The sequence below is a fragment of the Bos grunniens genome, chromosome 7 (genome assembly GCF_055505025.1).
Source record: "Bos grunniens cultivar Pamir isolate PY7600 chromosome 7, Bosgru_T2T1.0, whole genome shotgun sequence".
In the NCBI taxonomy this organism is placed as follows: domain Eukaryota; kingdom Metazoa; phylum Chordata; class Mammalia; order Artiodactyla; family Bovidae; genus Bos; species Bos grunniens.
This window is the reverse complement of record NC_141171.1, coordinates 81,669,574-81,681,623: the sequence shown is the minus strand read 5'-3', so window position 1 is coordinate 81,681,623 and position 12,050 is coordinate 81,669,574. Positions and strand designations below refer to the sequence as shown.

Here is a 12,050-nt window from a genome sequence, read left to right as displayed (position 1 = left end):
GTAAGCTTTTGCATGAGATAAAAAAGAAAAAAAATGGTAAAGCCAGGAAGAAATTCTGAGTAGGTTATTTTCAGTGCTTAGTAGTAAGAGGAATAACATTAGACTGCTTTTAAATGTTTTCCACTCATCTTAATTTCTTGGGATATGTAATTTATTTAGAAAGAAGGTATTTTCTTGGCTATTAACATGATTAGAATAAACTATTATTGTTCATTTGTACTTGAGGAAAATGTTACACATAGATAATAATTTAAAGTAAGCTTGAAGAAGGAATCATGAGCTTATGACTGAGTTTTAAAATCATTTTTTCTTGATTATAGAAAATTTGGGAAGTACAGATCAATAGAGAGAAGGTTTAGTATCTTCAGTATCTTTATGTATATGAGGTATCTGTTTCCCTCAAACTGATATTGAGAATATAAAAAAATAGACTTTTTAAGTGTATTTAAAACAAAGGCTGGATATTAATATTTTGTGTGGTTGCATAGACACTGTTTTTGACACGGTAAACCTGTTTTTTCACTTCACTGTTAACGATGAAGAACTTTACAAAGACAATGTTAGAAACAGATTTCTAATTTTTCACACCTCCTTAGCACCAGGTTGTAAGCTCTGTTGAAAATTTGATCAGGCTGATCTAGTTTCATTACTAAACTACTTAAAATCCCATGAGCAGTCTCTCAGAGGCTGCCAAATGCTCCTTGCTACTTGTTAGCTAGCTGTGATCCAGCTAACTCTTGGCATTTTATCACTTAGGAGACACATTTGGATCCTGATATGTGTCATTAGTCAACACTGGAATTATACAGTGCATCAGGAATAAGAGAATTCTGTTTTCTAGATCCAAAATGACTTTTTTTAAAAAAGAAACTTATATTGGAGTGCAGTTGAAACTAACAAACATTTCAGATCAGGTATATAAAAAGTGATTCAGTTACATGTATACATTGTCTACTATTTTTCAAATTCTTTTCCCAATTAGTTGTTACATAATACTGAGCAAAGTCCACTGCGCTATACAGTGAGTCCTTGTTGGTTATTCATTTTAAATACAGCAGTGGGTAGGAATCTAGCAGAGAAGGCGATGGCACCCCACTCCAGTACTCTTGCCTGGAAAATCCCATGGTTGGAGGAGCCTGGTGGGCTGCAGTTCATGGGGTCACGAAGAGTCAGACACAACTGAGCGACTTCACTTTTACTTTTCACTTTCATGAATTGGAGAAGGCAATGGCAACCCACTCCAGTGTTCTTGCTTGGAGAATCCCAGGGATTAGGGGGAGCCTGATGGGCTGCCGTCTATGGGGTCGCACAGAGTTGGACATGACTGAAGCGACTTAGCAGCAGCAGCAGGAATCTAGATCCACCAAGACTTTTTATAGTCCATTAGGAGAACTTGGGCTTCCCAGGTGGTGCTAGTGGTAAAGAACCCACTAAAAGACATAAGAGATGTGGGTTTGATCCTCAGGTCGGGAAGATTCACTGGAGGAGGGCATGGCCATCTACTCCAGTATTCTTGCCCGGAGAATCTCATGGACAGAGAAGCCTGGTGAGCTAGTCAGTGGGGTCACAAAGAGTCAGACATGACTAAAGTGACCTAGCATACGTGCACAGGAGAACTTAATTGTGTTCTAAATTCTCTGTCTGAGGCTTCTCTGGTTAATGACATGCGGATTTGACATGGTTAATGACAAAAGATGGGGACTGGGTTTTGGATGTCCAGTTTGCAACACATACTGCTCACCAGTGCTAAATATAACAGCTAGACCGTTCTGTATAAAATAGCCCTCTTCTAACCCTCTACAGTCATTTTATTGTTTATTTTCTGACCTTGATTTATTTCCTTTAAGGAAATAGGGAGGTTGTTGTCTTTTGAGGATTTGTTTCATTAAAAATAACAAAACAAGAAACATGTGTAATATCATGTATGAGACGAGTCGCCAGTCCAGGTTCGATGCACGATGCTGGATGCTTGGGGCTGGTGTACTGGGACGGCCCAGAGGGAGGGTATGGGGAGGGAGGAGGGTTCAGGATGGGGAACACAGGTATACCTGTGGTGGATTCATTTTGATGTTGGGCAAAACTAATACAATATTGTAAAGTTTAAAAATAAAATAAAATAAAAAAAAAACAACAAATATCTACCCCTCACAACTTGATGGAGTAATTTGTTTCTTTAAAAAAAAGTATCCTTTGAATATAGGGATTAGGAATCAGTGTGAAGAAATTGTTTGGATAACATTCATGTTGTTAAACTATAGTATTAATTGAAGCTGAAATAGCTAAGGCGATTCCTTATGCTTCCCCTTGTATTGCTTGATTAGAGGAAACCAGAAGATTGGAGGAAGCCAGAAGATTCTGTTAATGCCTTATGCCTGGTCTAAGAGAGTCATTCCTTCATTAAAAATTATTTATTGGGCACTTCTTTATGTGCTGGAGATACAGAGATAAATGAAACAAAATGTGTTATAGTAGTTTAATTTCAATAGAAATTAGGAACAGCTGTTTTTTGAAGTTATTCTCTTTCCATGTCTTCCCTCTACCTTTGGGCATACAGGTGAATTAACCAAAAGAATTTTAAGAGTACAAATGGGGATTCGTTACTCTGAAGGCTTTATGTTTACTTGTATCTTTTTTCTCCTTGCTAAACATAAGATGGTGAAATACCAACAAAGTCAGTTTCCATCACTGAAGTTTGGGATGGATATCTGTTTCCTCGTATTAAATGGCTGCTTTCTCTGGAGGGCTTCCCAGGTGGCACAAGTGATAGAGACTCTGCCTGCCAGTGCGGGAGATACAGGAGACACAGTTCATCCCTGGATTGGAAAGATCACCTGGGAAGGAAATGACAACTCACCCCAGTATTTCTTGCCTGGAAAATTCCATGGACCAAAGAGCCTGGTGGACTGCAGTCCATGAGGTTGCAAAGAGTTGGACATGACTGAGTGCACACACACACACACACACACACACACACACACACACACACTTTCTCTTGCTTTCACCTTCAGCGTTACATCTTTTTGGAATATTAAAAGAATCGCATGCAAAAGACAGGTAGCAGATAGTAGACCTGCCTGTGAAAAGTAAATATAGGATATTGTGGCCGGGCTGACAGACATATGTGTTTATTGGCCATTGGACTTTTCATTGTATGAGCTCTTACCTAATGATGTTTATACATAGTTCATGACTCTGCCTCACAGGAATATTGTGGGGGCATGATTAAATATTATCCAAGAGTGGCGCACATTCCCCAAACATTTTATAAACATTAAATCATTATTATAACTAGCATGTATAATGTAAAGAAAACTTGTGATGAATCCTGCTCACCAGATTTTTAAAAATCTATGAATAAAACAGTCATATCCGTCTTAACTATTCTGTAAATTCAGCTCAAACACATTAGGCCATTTTTATTTACTGACTTTTGTGAAATAATGATTTTTTCTCTAGAGATCTATCATACATAGACATTGACATACATACATATATGTGCATGTAGTGAGTGAGGCATTAGCTCTGTACTACAGGGACTATTCACCTTTCATTTATATGTAGCTTGGAAAACCTTTTTGTAGATTAACAGTAGTCTTAAAAACCCTTTTTATACGTTAGTCAAAGTTCCTTACTTTCTACTGTTTCCTTCAGAGCAAGAGATTTAATCTCAAATTAGGTAGCTGGATTATAGAGTGAATTCTTTACCCCTTTTCCAGACTGTAAAGTCCTTATTATAAGTGTGGTTGAGAATTTGCTGTAATTAAACTCTTAAATGACAGTATCTGTTGTAGATGTGCTATTAGTTAAATGCTTCATTGTCTTAGATCTTTTACATGATACATGGTGGCAACCATGTAATAGAGTTTATTCACATGAATAGTAAACCTTTGTTTCTTTGTTAGATTTGGCAATTTTCATAAGGTAAATTTGAAATAATTTTATTTGAGGGTATGGTTATGACATTTTTTTCACATTTTAAAGTTCAAGAATTAAGCAGAAGTCTCTTTGGTGCTTTTTCAATGAATATATATAAATTCTGAATTATATTTTCAAACATGAAATTAACTAATGCAAAATATTTTACTACAGATGCAGCCACTTTCCTATTTATTTTTTTATTTTTTATTGTTCTACATGTTCTTTGGTTAAAAAGTTCTGTGTATTAAGTTTTTCTACATTTGGGAAAATTTCTTTAGGCTAGACTCTCAAGTAATGGTATTATATTGTTGGATCAAAGTGTGTGAACTTTTTTAGCAAGTTGTTGATTTATACTTACTGCCAAATTGGTTTTGAAAACTGTACCAGTTTATTGCCATCAGTAGTATTTGAATATCCATTTTTTTTACATATTATTTAATTAAGAATTTAAATCCCATTGTTGCTTTAATATGTATTTGTTTGATTCCCAGTAAGGTTTAATGTTTTCCATGTTTCAAAATTAGTTGTGATGTTTCTTATTGCTTCTGCCCATTTTCTATGAAGTTTAGAATTTTTATTTTCATATTATTAATAGTTATTTCTACATATAAAGTTTAATCAAAAGTATCTAAATGTGTCACCCCTCTCTGCTCTCCACCCCATTCCCTCCCCCGCCCCACAAAGTGAAAGTCGCTCAGTTGTATACATTTTGCGATTCTTTTCGACCACATGGACTGTATGAATTCTCTAGGCCAGAATACTGGATCTTCCCAACCCAGCGATCGAACTAGGTCTCCCTCATTGCAGGTGCAGTCTCTCCCAGCTGAGCCACAAGGGAAGCCCAAGAATACTGGAGTGGGTAGCCTATCCCTTCTCCAGCGGATCTTCCCTACCCAGGAACGGAGCCGGGGTCGCCTGCATTGCAGGTGGATTCTTTTTACCAACTGAATTATCAGGGAAGCCCCAGAAAACCTGACCAAAATTAAATCAGACAACAAACTGGGGAAAAAATGTTTGCAGAAAACATCAGCGGTTTAATATTTTTATCTGGCCACATATCTTGGGTCTTTATGCAGCATGAATGGCACAAAGTATGATCTTTTACTGGAGACCCAAAGCTAACATTATGATTATTAATTATGATTAATAATGATATGTATGTAATAAAGACAGTGCTATTACGAGAGTTGTCCTCAGGCCTTATGAAGGAGGCATGGGGGTGTTTGCTCCTAGTCTAATTAGACCATACTGGTTTTATGTTTTATTTATTGTTTCCACCACATCCATATTAGTTGCTCATCATCTGTTTCTTCTTACAGCTATTAATGTTTTTACCAGTAGCTATAACTCAAATTTCCATCTCTTTTTCTACATGTAGTATGGTATATTTGTGTATATACATTCTCGCACTTTTAACAATGAATTATGAACATTTTTTCATTTCATTAAACATCTTCAAAAATGTATTTTCCCATTACCTGCATATGTTACAATCTAATTATTTCTCTCATCAGATATTTAGGTTACCAGTGTTTCACTGCTACACTTTTGCCATAAACTTCATTATAAATTGTTTGGATTTCTGATTAATTCTTTAAAACAGTTTTTTAGAATAAAAATTACTAGGTCAGAGGTTACAAAAGGTTTATTATTTTAATTTTTTCCCATTTACTCCTTTTTTTTCTTTTAAAACAGGTAATAGAAGTACTGGGTAAATAAGCAAACAGAAGAATGTTTATGCAGTTAAAAAAAAGTCTGCCTCTTATCCTAGGCTCCCACTCCCTAGTGATAAAAAAATCCTACAATAAAAGATATTGTTTGGTTACGTATGTTTTCACCAGAGGGGGAAGCTTGGAGGGTGACACTTGTTGCTCCTGTGCCTGTATGTATATGAACTGTCTCTGGCAGAATATACATGTGTATGTGTAGTATACTTCAGTTCACTTCAGTTCAGTCACTCAGTCATGTCCAACTCTTTGCGACCCCATGAATCGCAGCACGCCAGGCCTCCCTGTCCATCACCAACTCCCGGAGTTCACTCAGACTCACGTCCATCGAGTCAGTGATGCCATCCAGCCATCTCATCCTCTGTCATCCCCTTCTCTTCCTGCCCCCAATCCCTCCCAGCATCAGAGTCTTTTCCAATGAGTCAACTCTTTGCATGAGGTGGCCAAAGTCCTGGAGTTTCAGCTTTAGCATCATTCCTTCCAAAGAAATCCCAGGGCTGATCTCCTTCAGAATGGACTGGTTGGATCTTCTTGCAGTCCAAGGGACTCTCAAGAGTCTTCTCCAACATCACAGTTCAAAAGCATCAATTCTTTGGCGCTCAGCTTTCTTCACAGTCCAACTCTCACATCCATACATGACCACTGGAAAAACTATAGCTTTGACTAGATGGACCTTTGCTGGCAAAGTAATGTCTCTGCTTTTGAATATGCTATCTAAGTTGGTCATAACTTTCCTTCCAAGGAGTAAGCGTCTTTTAATTTCATGGCTGCAGTCACCATCTGCAGTGATTTTGGAGCCCCCAAAAATAAAGTCTGACACTGTTTCCACTGTTTTTCCATCCATTTCCCATGAAGTGATGGGACCAGATGCCGTGATCTTCGTTTTCTGAATGTTGAGCTTTAAGCCAACTTTTTCACTCTCCACTTTCACTTTCATCAAGAGGCTTTTGAGTTCCTCTTCATTTTCTGCCATAAGGGTGGTGTCATCTGCATATCTGAGGTTATTAATATTTCTCCTGGCAATCTTGATTCCAGCTTGTGCTTCTTCCAGCCCAGCGTTTCTCAGGATGTACTCTGCATAGAAGTTGAATAATGGGAGTGTACCATGTAAGCTATTCTGCGTCCTCTGTTTTTCACTTGTAGACTTACACTTCCATATTTTACCGTTTAGGCACTGAATGCTTTAATGTTTGTAGAGTCTTTTCTACATTGGTGAAATTTTAAAATATTATTTATGGCTGGGAGGTTGAATATTTTTCCTTAGGATTATTTACTGGCCATCGGTAGCCATTCTTCTTACTTGGCCTTTAACGTCCATCCTTGCTCATTATTTAAAAACTAAGATTTTCGTGTTCTGGCAGGTCATAGTATATGAGCAGAATGTATTAAGCATGTTAGCTTTTTGTTGTCCTGTGGGTCATATATCCATTTTTCTCAGTCCATTATTGCTTTTTAGTTTTATTTGGTTCTTTTGGAGGGATCGTCAAAGTTTTAACATCTTTTTGTATTTTTTCATTTTTATATATCTTTAATTTGCTTCTAATTATATATTTTGTGACTCATAAAAAAATCTACGTTTGTTAGAATTATGTACCAAATAAAATGTGATTGGAATTACCCCCTTTCCTTTTGTAAACAGTTTAAAAAATTAAACTGTAAACTTGGTCCACCCCAACTTACTAGAGATTTTGAATCCATGAAGCCTAGTTGAAATAGATTTCACTCCATCAGAATTGGAGATTGATAGAATTTGAATTGTGAAGTTTTGTCAGTGCCTTTTCTGTCCTGCTCCTATGGCCCCGTGAGTATATATGTGTGTAACTTGCAGACGGTGAACTGAATGTGCATCACATTTGTAGCTGATATGTAATTGGTGTTTTGAGGGCAGTGCCAAGTGGGCTCAGGCTTTAGCTGTTTTCAGTGTTCCTCCGTTTGTAACCTCTGTCTTTGCTCTTAATTTAAAAGTGTAGTGCCTGCAGTAACCAGGGAGTAAAGCAGGTCTTGAGTTATTTCAGATTTGGGTCTCTCTCTAGAGTTGCTGGTCACATGATTTTGTTAACTCAGTCATTGATATCTATTTGAAATTTAGAATGAAATGAAAAAGATATATGATCCATGAACCTTTGATATACTTTTTTGTTAATCAGTGTTTAAAAAAAAAAGCGTGTCTGCTTTCTGGAAGCAGATTAGGTGCATGATTTTTTTTTTTTTCCTATGTAATTGAATTACGTTATAAGACACTGGGGTTTCCCTGGTGGCTCAAGCAGTAAAGAGTCTGGCTGCAAAGTGGGAGACTTGGGTTCGATCCCTGGGTTGGGAAGATCCCCTGGAATAGAGAATGACAACCCATTCCAGTATTCTTGCCTAGAGAATTCCATGGACAGAGGAGCCTGAAGGGCTACAGCCCATGGGATCACAGAGGGTCAGACATGACTGAGTGACTAACAACTTTCACTTCCATTTCATGAGCCACTAGATTAAGTAGCCACTCTGTGCTTTTTCAAAAGTAGATAAATTTCTTAAAGATCCTAAAAAGGAAAAGGAACATGTTAATATGACAGTGTACGCATTTAAAATATTTGTACATTCAGTATTTACCTTTAGATTTTCACTGTTCAATAGAAATTGAATCTGAATAAAGTGTTTGGTGATCTCATGTCACTGGGTAAGGGACCAAGCTGTGATTCACATGCACGGATGGACAGGTATCACTCCCCACTCCCCTGGAAACATTTGTCTTCATATAAAATTAATTTATTCCAGGGCTTTTCCCTCAGAACCATCTGAAGGCTCTTATTTCTGGTGACCCTAATGCCTCTGTAGGAAGCTAATGGAGATCAACAGTATCCGTTCTGTCACTGTGGTGCTTCGTGGTCCTTCAGGAGCAGGGGAGGAGTGAAAGGAATGGCAACTGTGGGCACGACTGTGGCATTGGTGACTTGGTAATACGTGACAGAATTAGCTGCGACATAATTAGCTTGGCAATGTAATATGTGACATAGTTAGCTTAAACTGTTGCAGTCATTGTTACTATTTGCTGTGCTCTCCAATCCTTTCAACAGCACTGCAAGGAAAGTATCCTTCCCATTTTGCAAATGAGGAAACTGAGACTCAGAAATTATGTTTCCTTGAAAGTGAGCATGGGTACTGTAAACAGGCGGAGAAGGTGAATTTAACACTGGACGTGGTCAAGTTAAGAGAGAACTGCCTTGCTAGAAATTTCAAACTGATTTGGAGAAGCTGGTTTGTAGCTTGGTAGAGAGGATTGGACTAAAGAGATGGGTTTGGAAAATCCTGTGCACAGAAGCGGGCTTCCCTGGTAGCGCTAGGGGTACATATACACAATGGAGTATTACTCAGCCATTAAAAAGAATACATTTGACTCAGTTCTAATGAGATGGATGAAACTGGAACCTATTATACAGAGTGAAGTAAGCCAGAAAGAAAAACACCAATACAGGATACTAACGCATATATATAGAATTTAGAAAGATGGTAACAATAACCCTGTGTACGAGACTGCAAAAGAGACACCGATGTATAGATCAGTCTTATGGACTCTGTGGGAGAGGGAGAGGGTGGGGAGATTTGGGAGAATAGCATTGAAACATGTATAATATCATGTATGAAACGAGTCGCCAGTCCAGGTTCGATGCACGGTACTGGATGCTTGGGGTGGTGCACTGGGACGACCCAGAGGGAGGGTAGGGGAGGGAGGAGGGAGGAGGGTTCAGGATGGGGAACGCGGGTATACCTGTGGCGGATTCATTTCGATATTTGGCAAAACTAATACAATATTGTAAAGTTTAAAAATAAAATTAAAAAAAAAAAAAAGAACCACCTGCCAGTGCAGGAGGTACGAGACACGCAGGTTTGATCCCTGGGTTGGGAAGATCCCCTGGAGGAGGGCATGGCAGCCCACTCCAGGATTCCTGCCTGGAGAATCCCCATGGACAGAGGAGCCTGGCAGGCTATAGTCCATGGGGTTGCAGACTTGGACACCATGACGGAAGCGACTTAGCAAGCATATACAGAGATGGTAGTTAAAATTCGGAGATTTGCTAGTGATGTATTCCACAGTCACCATGGCAGTGGAGTTGATTAATTGTTCACCTGTGTGATGGTCCCTGCCACTCTTTCCAGAGCATAGGTCCTGACTGCCTGGGAAGCATTCATTTTGTTCCAGGGAGGTGATAGAACGTTAGGATACTTTAGGCGGCGTTGTAGGTAGATTTTCTCAGCCCTGTCCTGTTTTATCACTCTGTTGGTAAAAATATGATGTGCTGCTACAGCTGAGATTTGAAGGATAGGAGGACAGGCACACACCTAGGAAGATGCTTCAGAATCTTTAGCTTTATAGTTTGAAACCCCTTCCTCTCATTGATTCTCTGTCCCCACCAATACATCTTTTAGAATCACTGTCCTGGAGTCATTCAAAGAGGGGAGATGTTGCTTTAAATTCTACTCATAAAGAGATACACTTTTTGTTACCTAATTAACTGGGAGAAACATATAAGAAATATATTATCTTCTTTAATATTACAAAGAAGAGATTCCAAGGAAGTGGCTTGCTCAACTTTAAGGAATGGTTTGTATTGCAAGGACACAGCTAAGCCGAGCCCTGGCCTTGGCTGTTCTGCGGTCAGTTCTCTTGCCCCATCGCCACCCCTGGATCCACCACCATGCCCCCGCTTCACTCAGAGCCTCTCAACTTTCAGCTTCTCCACCTTGGTGGAACATCCTTACCACTGGGCCCTTGACTTGGACCTGGCTTTCTTTTCTAGCCTTCACCACTGGTTTGGCTCTAGGCCCAAGATTTTACAACCCGAAGGAATAACATGAGGCTCTAGGGCAATAGCAGGAAGGCCATGATGCCACTGGCAGGCAATTTTGAGGCTTTGGTCTCTCCAGGCGAAATTCACAGATATTTTCTCTTTCAAGATGAAACCTGCCATCATGGTCAGGGCATCATGTGATAGGGTTGAACGCAGTTACTAGAGGGACAGGGTATGTGGAATATGTGTGTGTGAAGAACGTGTGATAAGAATCACCACTGGGGTTTGTTTGTTTGAAACTCCAGGAACATTTCAGTTCCCGTATCCCATATAATGTATGTTGGGAATGAACCTTCCCCATGGAGCATCACACAGGGATGTGACATGTGCCTCAGCTGTGTTAGGGCAGAAGATGAGTTGAGAAGCACCGACCTAGAAGATGGCATTCAACTTGAAGAGAATAGATATTTCTAAATTATATTCCTAAACTCACTGTCAACAACATGCTTTTCATCTATGAGTAACTTTAACATGTATTTATTCGTGGTGCTTAGTAACTACAGAATGATTCTCATCTTAAGGGTCTGACAGTTTGGGAATGGAGAAATAATTAAATGGACAGAGCAATGATTATATACAGGCTTTCCCTTTTCATTACAAGTACATGTTATGTTTTCATAACCATGAAGAAAATACTCATTTTTGCAAATGCCATCAGTCTTTAACAATCATAAATTCATTTGGCAAGATAAATGGTGTGGCTGCACAGAATTGTGGTTATTGTTACATTGTTTTGTTTACTGTAAACCTGGCTCAATATTGGTAAATACAGTGTGGCAGAAACTGAAGTGTTGTGAGCTATCTGGGCATTGGTCCAAGAGATCATTAAAAATACTGCCGCAGACTAATTTGGGTTTATGAATAATATTTTGTTAACAGCTTAACTAAAATTGAGCCACATGGTCTAGCTTAAAATTCTGAATCCACTAGTTAATGAGAGTACTATAAGTGGATAGTGCATACTTAATATTCTGTATTTGAGTGATGAATTTATATGTACTTTTGTGTTAACCTTTGAATTGTAAGTCCCCAAATGCCTAATATAATCTAGTATCTTTAAAGTTTACTTAATGCTGTGATTTGCAGGTAATTTGAGTTTGTTATAAACTAAAATATTGTTGGTTTAACAATAACATCTAAGGAGGAGAAAGTGCTGAACAAATATTACAGTGGATGTTCAACATCCATTTTGGCATATGGATGTGTAAACAGCTGAAGTTTATAATAACATTCACTAGAAAGATGGAAGGATATAGTGTTGTTTTAAAAGTCCAATTATTTATTATACTAATAATTATACCTTAATATAGCTTATGGGAATTATTAATGTTTGGTTTTAAATTTATAATTCATATTAAGTACAAAAGAGAACTTAGGGTATGAAAAATTAGATGATACAAGACAAAAATAATCCTTATTTAGGTGTTTCTTGCCAAAAGATACAATATGCCTTATTTTTTTGTGTCCTATTTTAATTAAAGTTCTTTCTGAACATACATGTATAAACTCCCATTGAAAAGATGTTGGAAGAGTTGATTTTCTGTCACTGTTAGTGTGAAAAATACTTTTG

The 12,050-nt window shown here is 38.2% G+C and overlaps 1 protein-coding gene across 38 annotated transcripts in view; it reads left to right on the top strand.

Moving 5' to 3' along the window:
* SSBP2 (single stranded DNA binding protein 2) overlaps positions 1 to 12,050 on the top strand; it is a 311,630-nt gene that overhangs the window by 79,096 nt on the left and 220,484 nt on the right. The gene's annotated exons all lie outside the window — the stretch shown is intronic.